We start from the raw sequence: 10,579 nt of genomic DNA, 5'->3' as shown, positions 1-10,579 counted from the left end.
AGAGAGAGAGAGAGAGAGAGAGAGAGAGAGAGAGAGAGACAGAAAGAAAGAAAGAAAGAAAGAAAGAAAGAAAGAAAGAAAAGAAAAGAAAACCTCATCCAACAATCTTTTCCTGTGTCTGACAAGGTCCTCAGTTTTCCAAGATTATGGTAATATTCTCTTCTAAAACAAACACCTGGATCTGGAGAGATGATTCATCAGTTAAGAGCACTGGCTGCTCTTCCAAAGGATTCAGGTTCAATTCCCACCACAGTAGCTCCCAACTGTCTGTAATTCTAGTTCCAGGGAATCTGACACCCTCATACCAATGCGCATAAAATAAATAAAAAATCCACACCTAAGGCTTGGGCATCATCTCAGTAACGCAAGTCCCTGGACCTGAGTTTCATCTCCAGAACCCACATAAAAATAGTTGGACACAGCATCTCAGTGCTGGCATGGAAGAGACAGTAAATCCCTAGGGCTTGGTGGCCAGCCACCTAGGTGAGCTCCAGGTCAGTGAGAGACCCTGTCTCAAAGTACTAAGTGGACAACATCAGAGAAACAATACCTGAGGCTGGCCTCTACCTTCCACATGTACACACACACACACACATGTGAGCATGAATACATGGCACCTTTGATTTCATCACCTAGGACCCTGATGCAGGAGAATGTCTAGTCTATGCTGCCCAGGTCAAAGCCAACCATCTTAACTTTAAAACTTAAATAATAACCCCAACAAAAAGACTTGCTCCCCCAAATTCTTGTATCTGTAGCTAAATCTAATCTCCCCAAGGCTTCTCACTGGCTCACTTCCCAACAATTGGACACGGATCTGATACACTCCCTGGATTAGACAAGATGCTGACCAGAGAGGGTGGGATCATTTTGCTTAAACCTAATTGGTCTGCTAACCATTTTAGGCTCTTGCTTTTGCCTGTCTTTGGCTGAGCTGCAGGTCTTATGGTGAATAGTAACTACCCATGCAAGGGTCCTTTCCAGTTTCTCTCAGCTTTGTTTCTTTTTCTCCTGGTTGGACTGTAATACTGCATCCTTTGCATCTTACCTGGATATGTTTGTTGCCTGAGCCTCATTACACTTGAGCTGTATCTGGTCCAGTTCTGTACCTCCTTCATTTCCACCTAATAATAACCAAAGACCCAAGAGAGAGAATGCCTGGGATTCCTACTTCTCTCAGTTATTCTAAACCAAGTCTATATCTTGGAGGAAGCAGGAAAGAAGTCTTTAAAAAGGGATGGCTGGCAGGAGGGAGTGGGCACAAGCCAGCCAGTCTGCATTTGTATGATATGTACTTTATGCCTGAGAATGGCATCCAAAGTGGTCTTTGCATCCCAATCTGAGATGCCTTTGTCCTAGCCTCAAAACTAAGCCTTGACTTAAATCTTCACAATGTTCTTTCTTATCTTCTCCCAGTCTTACTGTCACATTCTTTTCTTTTCTGACACAGGGCGTTGGTAAGTACCCCAGGCAGACCTATCAGGAGCCATCTAGAACAGACTAAAGGCTAGCAGATGACTTTCTTGGCGATGCCCCACTGTTTTTTTTTTGTTTGTTTGTTTGTTTTTGTTTTTGTTTTTGCATGGAATGTGATGGGTGAGCTGTGACAGGCAAGGCCTCCAGAGATTTCATCCCAGGATTACTTCTTGCTATTGATATGCCTCTCCTATTACTATTATGTAATCTAAGGATCTCTGGGCATCAGCCTACCCTACTGGGCAAATTTCCTGCAGATCAACATGATAATGAACTTTCATGAATTAATGCTGTTTAGATGAATTAATGATTTTTAAAGAATTCATGATTTGATTCAAATAATTTTAGGAAGAAAGCTTTAAGAGATGGCTTTATAATAAAGTTAGAATCAAGAATAGAATGTGCTCACTGCTCATAATAGTAAGTAAAGACTCCATCATAAGAGCTACAATGAGCTTTCATAATTACATTAAAAAGAGAAAGTAGGCTTAGGACAAATTTGTGTTCAAGGAAAAACATTCAGGTCCAAGGATGAAGCCACAGGTGTGCACCACAATAAGGTAAGGCCATGTAAAAACTCTTGCTTTGAACTTATAATGAGCTTACAGTGTGAAACACTGCTTTAAACTTATTATTAATACTCTTCTGTAAGTCCCCTTTCAACATTTTCATCCATGAGGTAATTCTTTCTTACATGGAGAACATTTAAACCTATAAGAAAGCTGAAAGCAGTAAAGGAAAGTGGTGTAGCTGTTTTCCACTTCACCCGATGTGTGTGCTTTCTGTATGAGTGACTTCCTTCCTTCCTTTTCTCTCTGATTCAAAAAGAGTCAATGAGCTCCGAGCCTCTCACCTGGCCAGTGGGGCTCCTGGCTGACTGGACAGAGAAGAAGCTCTAGCATAAATCCCTTCACTGAATTCCCTGCAGCTAAACAGCATTAACCACCAGACATTAGTGCTTATTTAAACACAAATAAGAGAGATAAAGAGTTAAGTTTCAGGCTGGAGAGATGGCTCAGCGGTTAACAGCACTGACTGCTCTTCCAGAGGTCCTGAGTTCAATTCCCAGCAACCACATGGTGGCTCATCTGTAATGGGATCTGATGCCCTCTTCTGGTGTGTCTGAAGACAGCGACCGACCGTGTACTCATATAAATAAACCTTAAAAAAAAAAAAGAGTTAAGTTTCCTTAGTGCTTACTTAAGAATAAAGACTTGCCGGGCAGTGGTGGCACACGCCTTTAATCCCAGCACTTGGGAGGCAGAGGCAGGCAGATTTCTGAGTTCAAGAGTTCGAGGCTAGCCTGGTCTACAGAGTGAGTTCCAGGACAGCCAGGACTACACAGAGAAACCCTGTCTCGAAAAAAAGAAAAAAAAAAAAAAAGAAAAGAAAAAGAATTAGCTTTTCCAACTTAGGCTGGTAGAATAGTTCCTACAAAGAAGGGTGGCAAGAAGAAGAAGAAGGGTTGTTTGATCACCAATGAGGTTGTAATCCGGGAGTACCATGGAGTGGGCTTCAAGGAGCATGCCCCTGGGGCACTCAGAGAAATCCCGAAGTTTGCCATGAAGGAGACGGGACTCCAGATGTATGCACTGACATCAGGCTCAATAAAGTCGTCTGGGCCAAGGGACTAAGGACTGTTCCGTATTGTATCTAAGTGCGTTTGTCCAGAGAACAAGCTCTACACATTGGTAGACATGCCTGTTACCCCACTCAAAAGTCTACAGTCGGTCAAGGCGGAGGAGAGCTCACCTCCTGTGTGTCAAATAAAGTTGCAGAACTGAAAACAAAACAATTAAATTTTAGCGTTTATTGAAGCACAGATGGTAATAAAGAGGTAACAAAGGGTCAAGTTTTCAGCATTTATTAAAGCACAGAACAGTAAGAAAGTCAAGTCTCCAGTGTTAAATAAAGCACAGAGTCCAGAGTTCAATTCCCAGCAACCACATGGTGGCTTACAACCATCTGTAATGAGATCCGATGCCCTCTTCTGGTGTGTCAGAAGACAGCTACAGTGTACTTATATACATAAAATAAGAAAATAATTCCTTTTTTAAAAAAGCACAGGGAGGCTGGAGAGATGGCTCCACTCTGACTGCTCTTTCAGAGGTCCTGAGTTCAATTCCCAGCACCTACATGGTGGCTCACAACCATCTGTATGTAATGGGATCTGATGCCCTCTTCCGTTGTGTCTGAAGACAGCTACAGTGTACTCATACATAAAATAAATTTTAAAAATCTTTTAAAAAAAGCACAGAGTTATGCAGTTTAATGAAGCACAGAGAGTTAAAAAGTAAAAATGAAGTGCAGAGAGTTAAAGAGAAAAGAAGCCAATGGTTTTCAGCCACAGAATAAGTAAGAGAGTGTTAGGTTTCCAGGTGCCGTCAGCTTCTAGCATCCAGGACAGTTAGAGAGAGTTAAAAGATCTGAGATCATCAGTTTTTGGCCTTCACCCAAAGACCAGACCTACAAGATAAAAGGAGAGAATGTACTTCTGCAAATTGTCCTTTGACCTCCGCTCAAGGGCCATTGTATGTGCTGTGCCCACCCACCCATCACAGTCCTCACAATGAATAACGTGTAACTTATGTGCTTTAGGGATTGTTTGTCTATCTTTTGCTTTTTTGTTTGTTTTTGTTTATGTTCTCTTGAAGGAGAGTTTCCCTGTGTAGTCCTGGCTCTCCTGGAACTCCCTCTGTAGACCAGCCTGGCCTTAGACTCACAGAGATCCACCTGCCTCTGCCTCCCAAGTGCTGGGATTAAAGATGTGTGCCACCATGCCTGGTTTCAAAAATTCTTTTGGGGGAAAAGGTTGTCAAGTTGGCTCATCAGATAAAGAGGCCTGCCACTAAACCTGACAGCTGAGTTCAATCTCCGGGGCATTCATGAAGGGAAGGAGAGAGGAAACTAGTCTTGAAAGCTGTCCTCCAGCCTCTCCACACACATTTGTGTATACATACACTCCCTCTCTCTTCTTCTTCTTCTTCTTTTTTTTTTTGTTTTTTTTTTTGTTTGTTTGTTTGTTTGTTAGTTTTTTCGAGACAGGGTTTCTCTGTATAGTCCTGGCTGTCCTGGAACTCACTCTGTAGACCAGGCTGGCCTCAAACTCAGAAATCCGCCTGCATTTGCCTCCCAAGTGCTGGGATTAAAGGCGTGCACCATTACCGCCCGGCCACCCCTCTCTCTTCAATAAGTAAGAAAAATATTTTTTTTTTTTTTTTTTTTTTAAAAAGGCCTTTTGTTTTTTTTTTTTTTTTTTTAAATTTATTTTTTTTTTTTTTTTTTTTTTTTATTTGTTTATTATATGTAAGTACACTGTAGCTATCTTCAGACACCCCACAAGAGGGCATCAGATATCATTACAGATGGTTGTGAGCCACCATGTGGTTGCTGGGATTTGAACTCATGACCTCTGGAAGAGCAGTCAGTACTCTTAACCTCTGAGCCATCTCACCAGCCCAAGAAAAATATTTTTTAAATACTAGGAATAGACTCTTTGTCTTAGACAAGCACTCTACTTCTTGGGCTCCATTGCTAGAAACTTCTTCCCACTGCCAGAGGTTCTGGCATTGTAACTAACTGGCTGGAAATTCATTGTGTAGACCAGGCTGGCCGCAAACTCACAGAGATCCACCTGCCTCCGGAATGCTGGGACTAAAGACATGCACCAGAACTGCCCCGTGGAAAACTATTTTGAGACAGGATTTGATCTTGAGTTTGGGTCTCCCATACAGAATACAGGCACTCCAGAAGACTTCCTTTCCACTGGGAAGGAAAAAGCCTCAGCCTCCCACCTGTTCTGGATAGTAACACTTGCTTACTTTCTTTTTCTTCCCTGTGTAACTTTTTTTTTCTGATAGTTTGCATCTGTCTCTGTCTTCACTTGTTTTCCTTTTAGGATTCTGCCCTTTCCTCTCTGCTGAATGGAGCCACCACCTGACATATCCAGGAATGACTAGACATCTTCCTTTCAGCTGTACCTTAGAACCACACCTCAGTGTGGAACCCCTGGGCACAGTCATAAAGCCTTGGTAACCTGAGGGAGCACCCTTCAGACTTCTCCAGGCATTTCCCCAGAGAAGAAACCAGTGAGTGTGTAAACCTAGGAACAGGGAGGGAAACATTGGCAAGGTAAGTTAGATGCCAGTCCTTGTCCTCCATCCTTACCTTAGAGCCGTAGACGGAGGCGCCTGACCTTAGTTATCCATGGCAGTGGGCACTCTTGATGCCTAACCCTTTTACATTTATGCTGATTCTATAACTGAAAGAGGAAGGAAGACTTCAAGATAAAACTGGAAGGATAGTCTCACATCTGCCAGCTGTCTTTATATACAGGTGGGCTCCCTGGCAGGAACCAAACTCTTTTTAGGATTGATAACAAGGGCAAGAAGAACACAGCCAGTGTCCTCACTAGAATCCATTTTCCCATCAAATTCTCAGGCTCTCCCCTTACACTAGCTCTTGTTCCCTGAACCACGATATATTTTCTGCTGCTATTGTCTCCATTCAGAAGACTGGCTTCCAGAGAGTTCCTATTCTCACCCAGTGCCAGCTAGGGCCTATCCCAACAGCCTTCTAAAAGTGTCAAACCCATCCATAAACACAAGGTAAAATAATAAAGACTTTTGTCTCTTAAACCAAGTTCTAGTTGCCAATGTTTTGGAAGTGTGTCTATAGAGGACTGAGTGAGCAAAGAGGAGAGGCTCTGCACTCAACAGGACCTGTTGAGAAACAGGACCCAAATATGACGCATGTTCGGCCCTCACTTTTCCTGGGTGGTTTATTCCAGCTTCAGAACCCTTGAGGAACAAGCAGGCCCAGCCCCCTGAGCTCTAAGGGATGTTGTTAGGCAACCAGGAAATGTGATTGTCATTAAGACATGGGCTGGGTATTGAGACTGCATGATTGGCAGATAAGAACAGCTCAGCACACAGCAACATTTAGATGAGATCTCTTGGAATACGAGATGCCACCATCCCAGTAGTGGAGTGGGCATAGTGAGGTTTAAACTGGGGTTTCAGGGAGCCAGTGGTATTTTTCAGTGTAGGAAGGACTTCTGGAGACCCTATGTTGTGTATGGGGGGAGTCTCTCTCCACATCTCCATAAATAGTGAGACATCTGATGGAGGAACAGCAGTAGACACAGAGCTACCTTCGGTGGCCTCAGTCCTTGGGGATGGAATCCAGCCCAGCCATGAACCCAGCCATGAGCCAAGCCATGAGCCCAGCCATGAGCCCAGCCATGAGCCAAGCCATGAGCCCAGCCATGAGCCCAGCCATGAGCCCAGCCATGAGCAATCTTCTTGTCAGTCAGCAGGCCTCAGCTTTCCATGCAAACTCTTCGAGAAGCAGGAGGATGAACAGATGAGGAAGAGCTTATCAAAGCTTAGAAGAAACAGAGCACCACCATTTCACCCACACCCAGGCTTCTGCCTAGTTGCACTCAGATCTGTCTTTCAGCCTTCCCGTGTCAGAGTCTCCTTTAAGCTTCTGTCTGTTCCCTGACCTGGAATCTCACTGCAGACAAACAGGATGTCACGCACTAAGGTGCTCTCCTCTTTATTCCTACCTCAGGCCCGTTCTCCTGGTACTCTGCCCCCTCCCACCCCTGATCACTCCATCTGACCCTCACTCTCACTCTTCTTCCCCCACACCACTCCACCCAGCAGTGTCCCTCCCTGACTCACCTCAGGTCCCATTGTCACAAACAAAAAATTTCAGCACAACCCTCTCCAACCGGTTTGGCTTAGGTGTGCAGCCTTCCGTAGGGACTGAGACTAGTTTAAGTGAATGCTTGGACACATGCAGATAGCATCCACATGGATCTGGACAGAGGCAGCCCCGTGTATGTTAGTGGCACTTACTCACAGACACACAAAGCAAGCCGGTGATAGTGGGATGTGATTTGTTGCAGATATCTGTGTGCCCGTCTTCTCCTGACTGAGGGGCCCTTGAGGGCAGGGATCATGTGTCCTATGTCTCTGTCACCTCCCTTGAGTCTGACACAGTGATTTTCATTTCATGTCTGTTGAATGAATGTGCACTCGCAGGCATGCACAATGGTGCCACACAGACAAATGCATGTGCTAAGAATGCCATCATCCATCATGGTTTGAATTGTTCCCATTCTTAGAGCTTGGAACGTAGGCGGGAAGAGGGTAGATAGTGAGGCACGAGGGGGATGGGGAGTCACTGTAGAAGAAAAAACTGAGTTCTGAGTGTAGACATTGGTCTTGAATGGCTTCCATAACCATTACTGTCATATAGCCCCTGACCTGAAGTATGGATTCCCAGATTCATCCCAGAAGAGGATAGAAAAGGCCTGAGTGTAGATAGAGCATATTCCTCAGGACTATGGTCCATGTGAACTATCACAGGATTAAGGGAAGAAAGAAGACTTGAAGATAAATATCTGTTAGATGAGGAAAGAAAGACTCCTACCTCAGAGGCATTGCCTTATTCTCTCTGGCCAGTAGCACCTGCAGCCCCCATTTTAAGGTTGTTTACTAGGGCCTGACCATATTCATGGAGATGTGGTGTGTTTGCTCTCAGAGAAGTTCTGTTTCCTTTCAATGTTCTCTCTGCCTAAAGGTGGGGTGAATAATGTAGGGTCCCACCATCTACAGGCTCAGAGATGTTCTGGCTGGAAGCACTTTGGGAGGAAGAATATATTGTGAACGGAAAAGTCAAAGCAGACTGGATACTCAGTCTGTGATCTAGCTGCTTCCCCACCCCTCTGCCTCAGTTTTTCTGGTGATTTCCTGTACCTAGAGGGATGAGTCCGTGGGAAGGAAAGAGCTCCTCTGAGAGCCGGTGATAGGATCCAAGGTGTGATAATTATAATTATAACACAGGATGCTCCCCCTCCCATCCCTCCTGGTCCTACCCCACCCCTGCCACACTGGATCTCAAAGCAGCATCGGGGTGGGGCTATTCCCCTGGCATAGGTGGGGACCTGATGTTCTGAAGAGGGGAAGGGGTTTGCCAAGGTGGAGGTGGACAGAAACTAAGGAGTTCTGGCACCCAGCCTGACCCTTGAATCTGCCTCTGACCTGCAGGGAGTGGCCCTCAGGGAAAATGTCACTATCAGGGCCAGTGCTGAGAGATGGGTCCAGAGACAGATCTACTCTAAGGGCCGTGTTAGAGTCCAGATTACAACCCAGGTTTGGTAATGGTAATTTATGGTCATTTGAGATCTTGGCTGGCTCCATCCACCGCCTTCTTCCAGATTGTCACTGGTTTATTCAGAAACGAAGGCCTTCATCAAAAATGCACCTAGCTCCCACTGGGGGTTGTGAACTGCCCTGGCACTGTTGACTGGACACAATTACAAAACAAGCTCAGCTTTGAAGGGCTTCACAGAGAACGGGTGTCATCCTTCCCCATGGCTTAACACATTCACTGAATCTCTGCCATACAACAGGCCTCCATCAATGGCTCTGGCATTAAAGCTTACAATTTAGTTAAGGAGATAAGATGAACACAAATTACAGGTATATAAGCTGTAATAAAGAGACTGGCAGAAGCTGAGGAAGAACAGAGGAGAGAAAGAGTAACCTCGAGGGGGAGGAGCTGGGAAGGCCTCGTGAGAGAGGTGGTATTTGGGGTCAGTTTTGAGGGATGAGTGAGATTTGCATGTAAGGGTGCTGAGGAAGTGGATCTGTGGCAACGAGCTTGTATGCACAAAGCCCTGGTTCAAAGCCTCCACCTAAAAAAACAAACAAACAAAAACCTGAACAGGTAGAGCTGGGGAGGTAGCTTATTGATAATTCATTCTTCCTTTTTATCTGTTTCTAGATATGAAACCTACCTAACATATATTTTCTTTCTCTGGCTGTCTCTCCTTATTTGTGTGTATTTTAAAAATTATTTTGTTCACAACGGGAGCAGTGGCACAGGCCTTGAATCCCAGCACTTGGGAGACAGAGGCAGGTGAATCTCTGAGTTCTGAGTTTGAGGCCAGCCTGGTCTACAGAGCAAGCTCCAGGACAGCTAAGGATACACAGACATCCTGTCTCAAAAAAAAAAAAAAAAATTGTTGTTCTTGTTGTTTGAGGTAGAGCCTCATACAGCTCAGGATAGCCTAAAACTCTATGTAGCCAAAGCTATCCGAGAAATCTTGATCTTCATGCCTTCACCCTCGAGTGCTGGGCCTGCGGGTCTGCACCAGCATGTCTGGCTTTTACCTGTCCTTGAGATTCCAGTGTGTCAGAGGTATTGCCTATCGCTTTCAGGAGGTAAAGATTCTCCCCTTCTTTTGAGTCTCTAGCTGTTGCTTGGTTGTTACTTTTATTCAGTCAAACTGGAAATATACGATCAGATGAGTCTAAGTGTTACTGGAGTACAGGGATGGAGTGAAATTAATACCATCCTTGCAAAGGACAGACATGTTGTCCTCCCCATGACCATGGAGGGACATGACAGAGAAGGAGAAAAAGCCCTCTTCCTTTTGTTTGTGTTTGTTTGCTTGTTTGTTTGTTTTTTTAAGACAGGGTATCTCTGTATAGCCTGGGCTGTCCAGAAACTCACTCTGTAGACCAGGGTGGCCTCAAACTCAGAAATCTGCCTGTCTCTGCCTCCCAAGTGCTGGGATTAAAGGTGAGCGCCACCACTGCCCGGCAGCCCTCTTCCTTTTAAAACTCCAGGCCAGGTGTAAAGTTATGGAGCGAAGGTTCTGAAAAGAAACCAAGAATCCACAGAGCTAATTTCTTGGTCAGTTCCTCCACCTCTCCCATGCAGAGAGTCGGCCAGAGGAATGCAGTGAAGTTCATTATCAGTGGTCTCTGAACTGGCTTCCTGCGTCTAGAAAACCACTTGATGATCAGACTAAGCTTGATCATCCTCTGGAAAGTCCAGTCTCCGATTTGGGCCTTCTGAAGGATGAGGGACCAGCAGGCCAAAGGACATCCTCAGTTCTCCTCTGCTTCTGGGGCACCAAAGCTGAGCCCTTCAGGAGTTTGAGGAACTTGTCAAGGACCCCAGGAAACAGTTGACCTGGCTGGCATATAAGACCGTTGGTTTCCTTTTCACTTCTTGGTGCCTTTCTCTTTAAGACACTCAGCCTTCCTCATTTCACCCCATGCCCCCAACTAGGGTCTTCCCC

Source organism: Grammomys surdaster, unplaced genomic scaffold, assembly GCF_004785775.1.
Source record: "Grammomys surdaster isolate TR1022 unplaced genomic scaffold, NIH_TR_1.0 125672, whole genome shotgun sequence".
NCBI lineage: Eukaryota > Metazoa > Chordata > Mammalia > Rodentia > Muridae > Grammomys > Grammomys surdaster.
The sequence above is the reverse complement of the archived record's forward strand: the minus strand, read 5'-3'. Positions refer to the sequence as shown.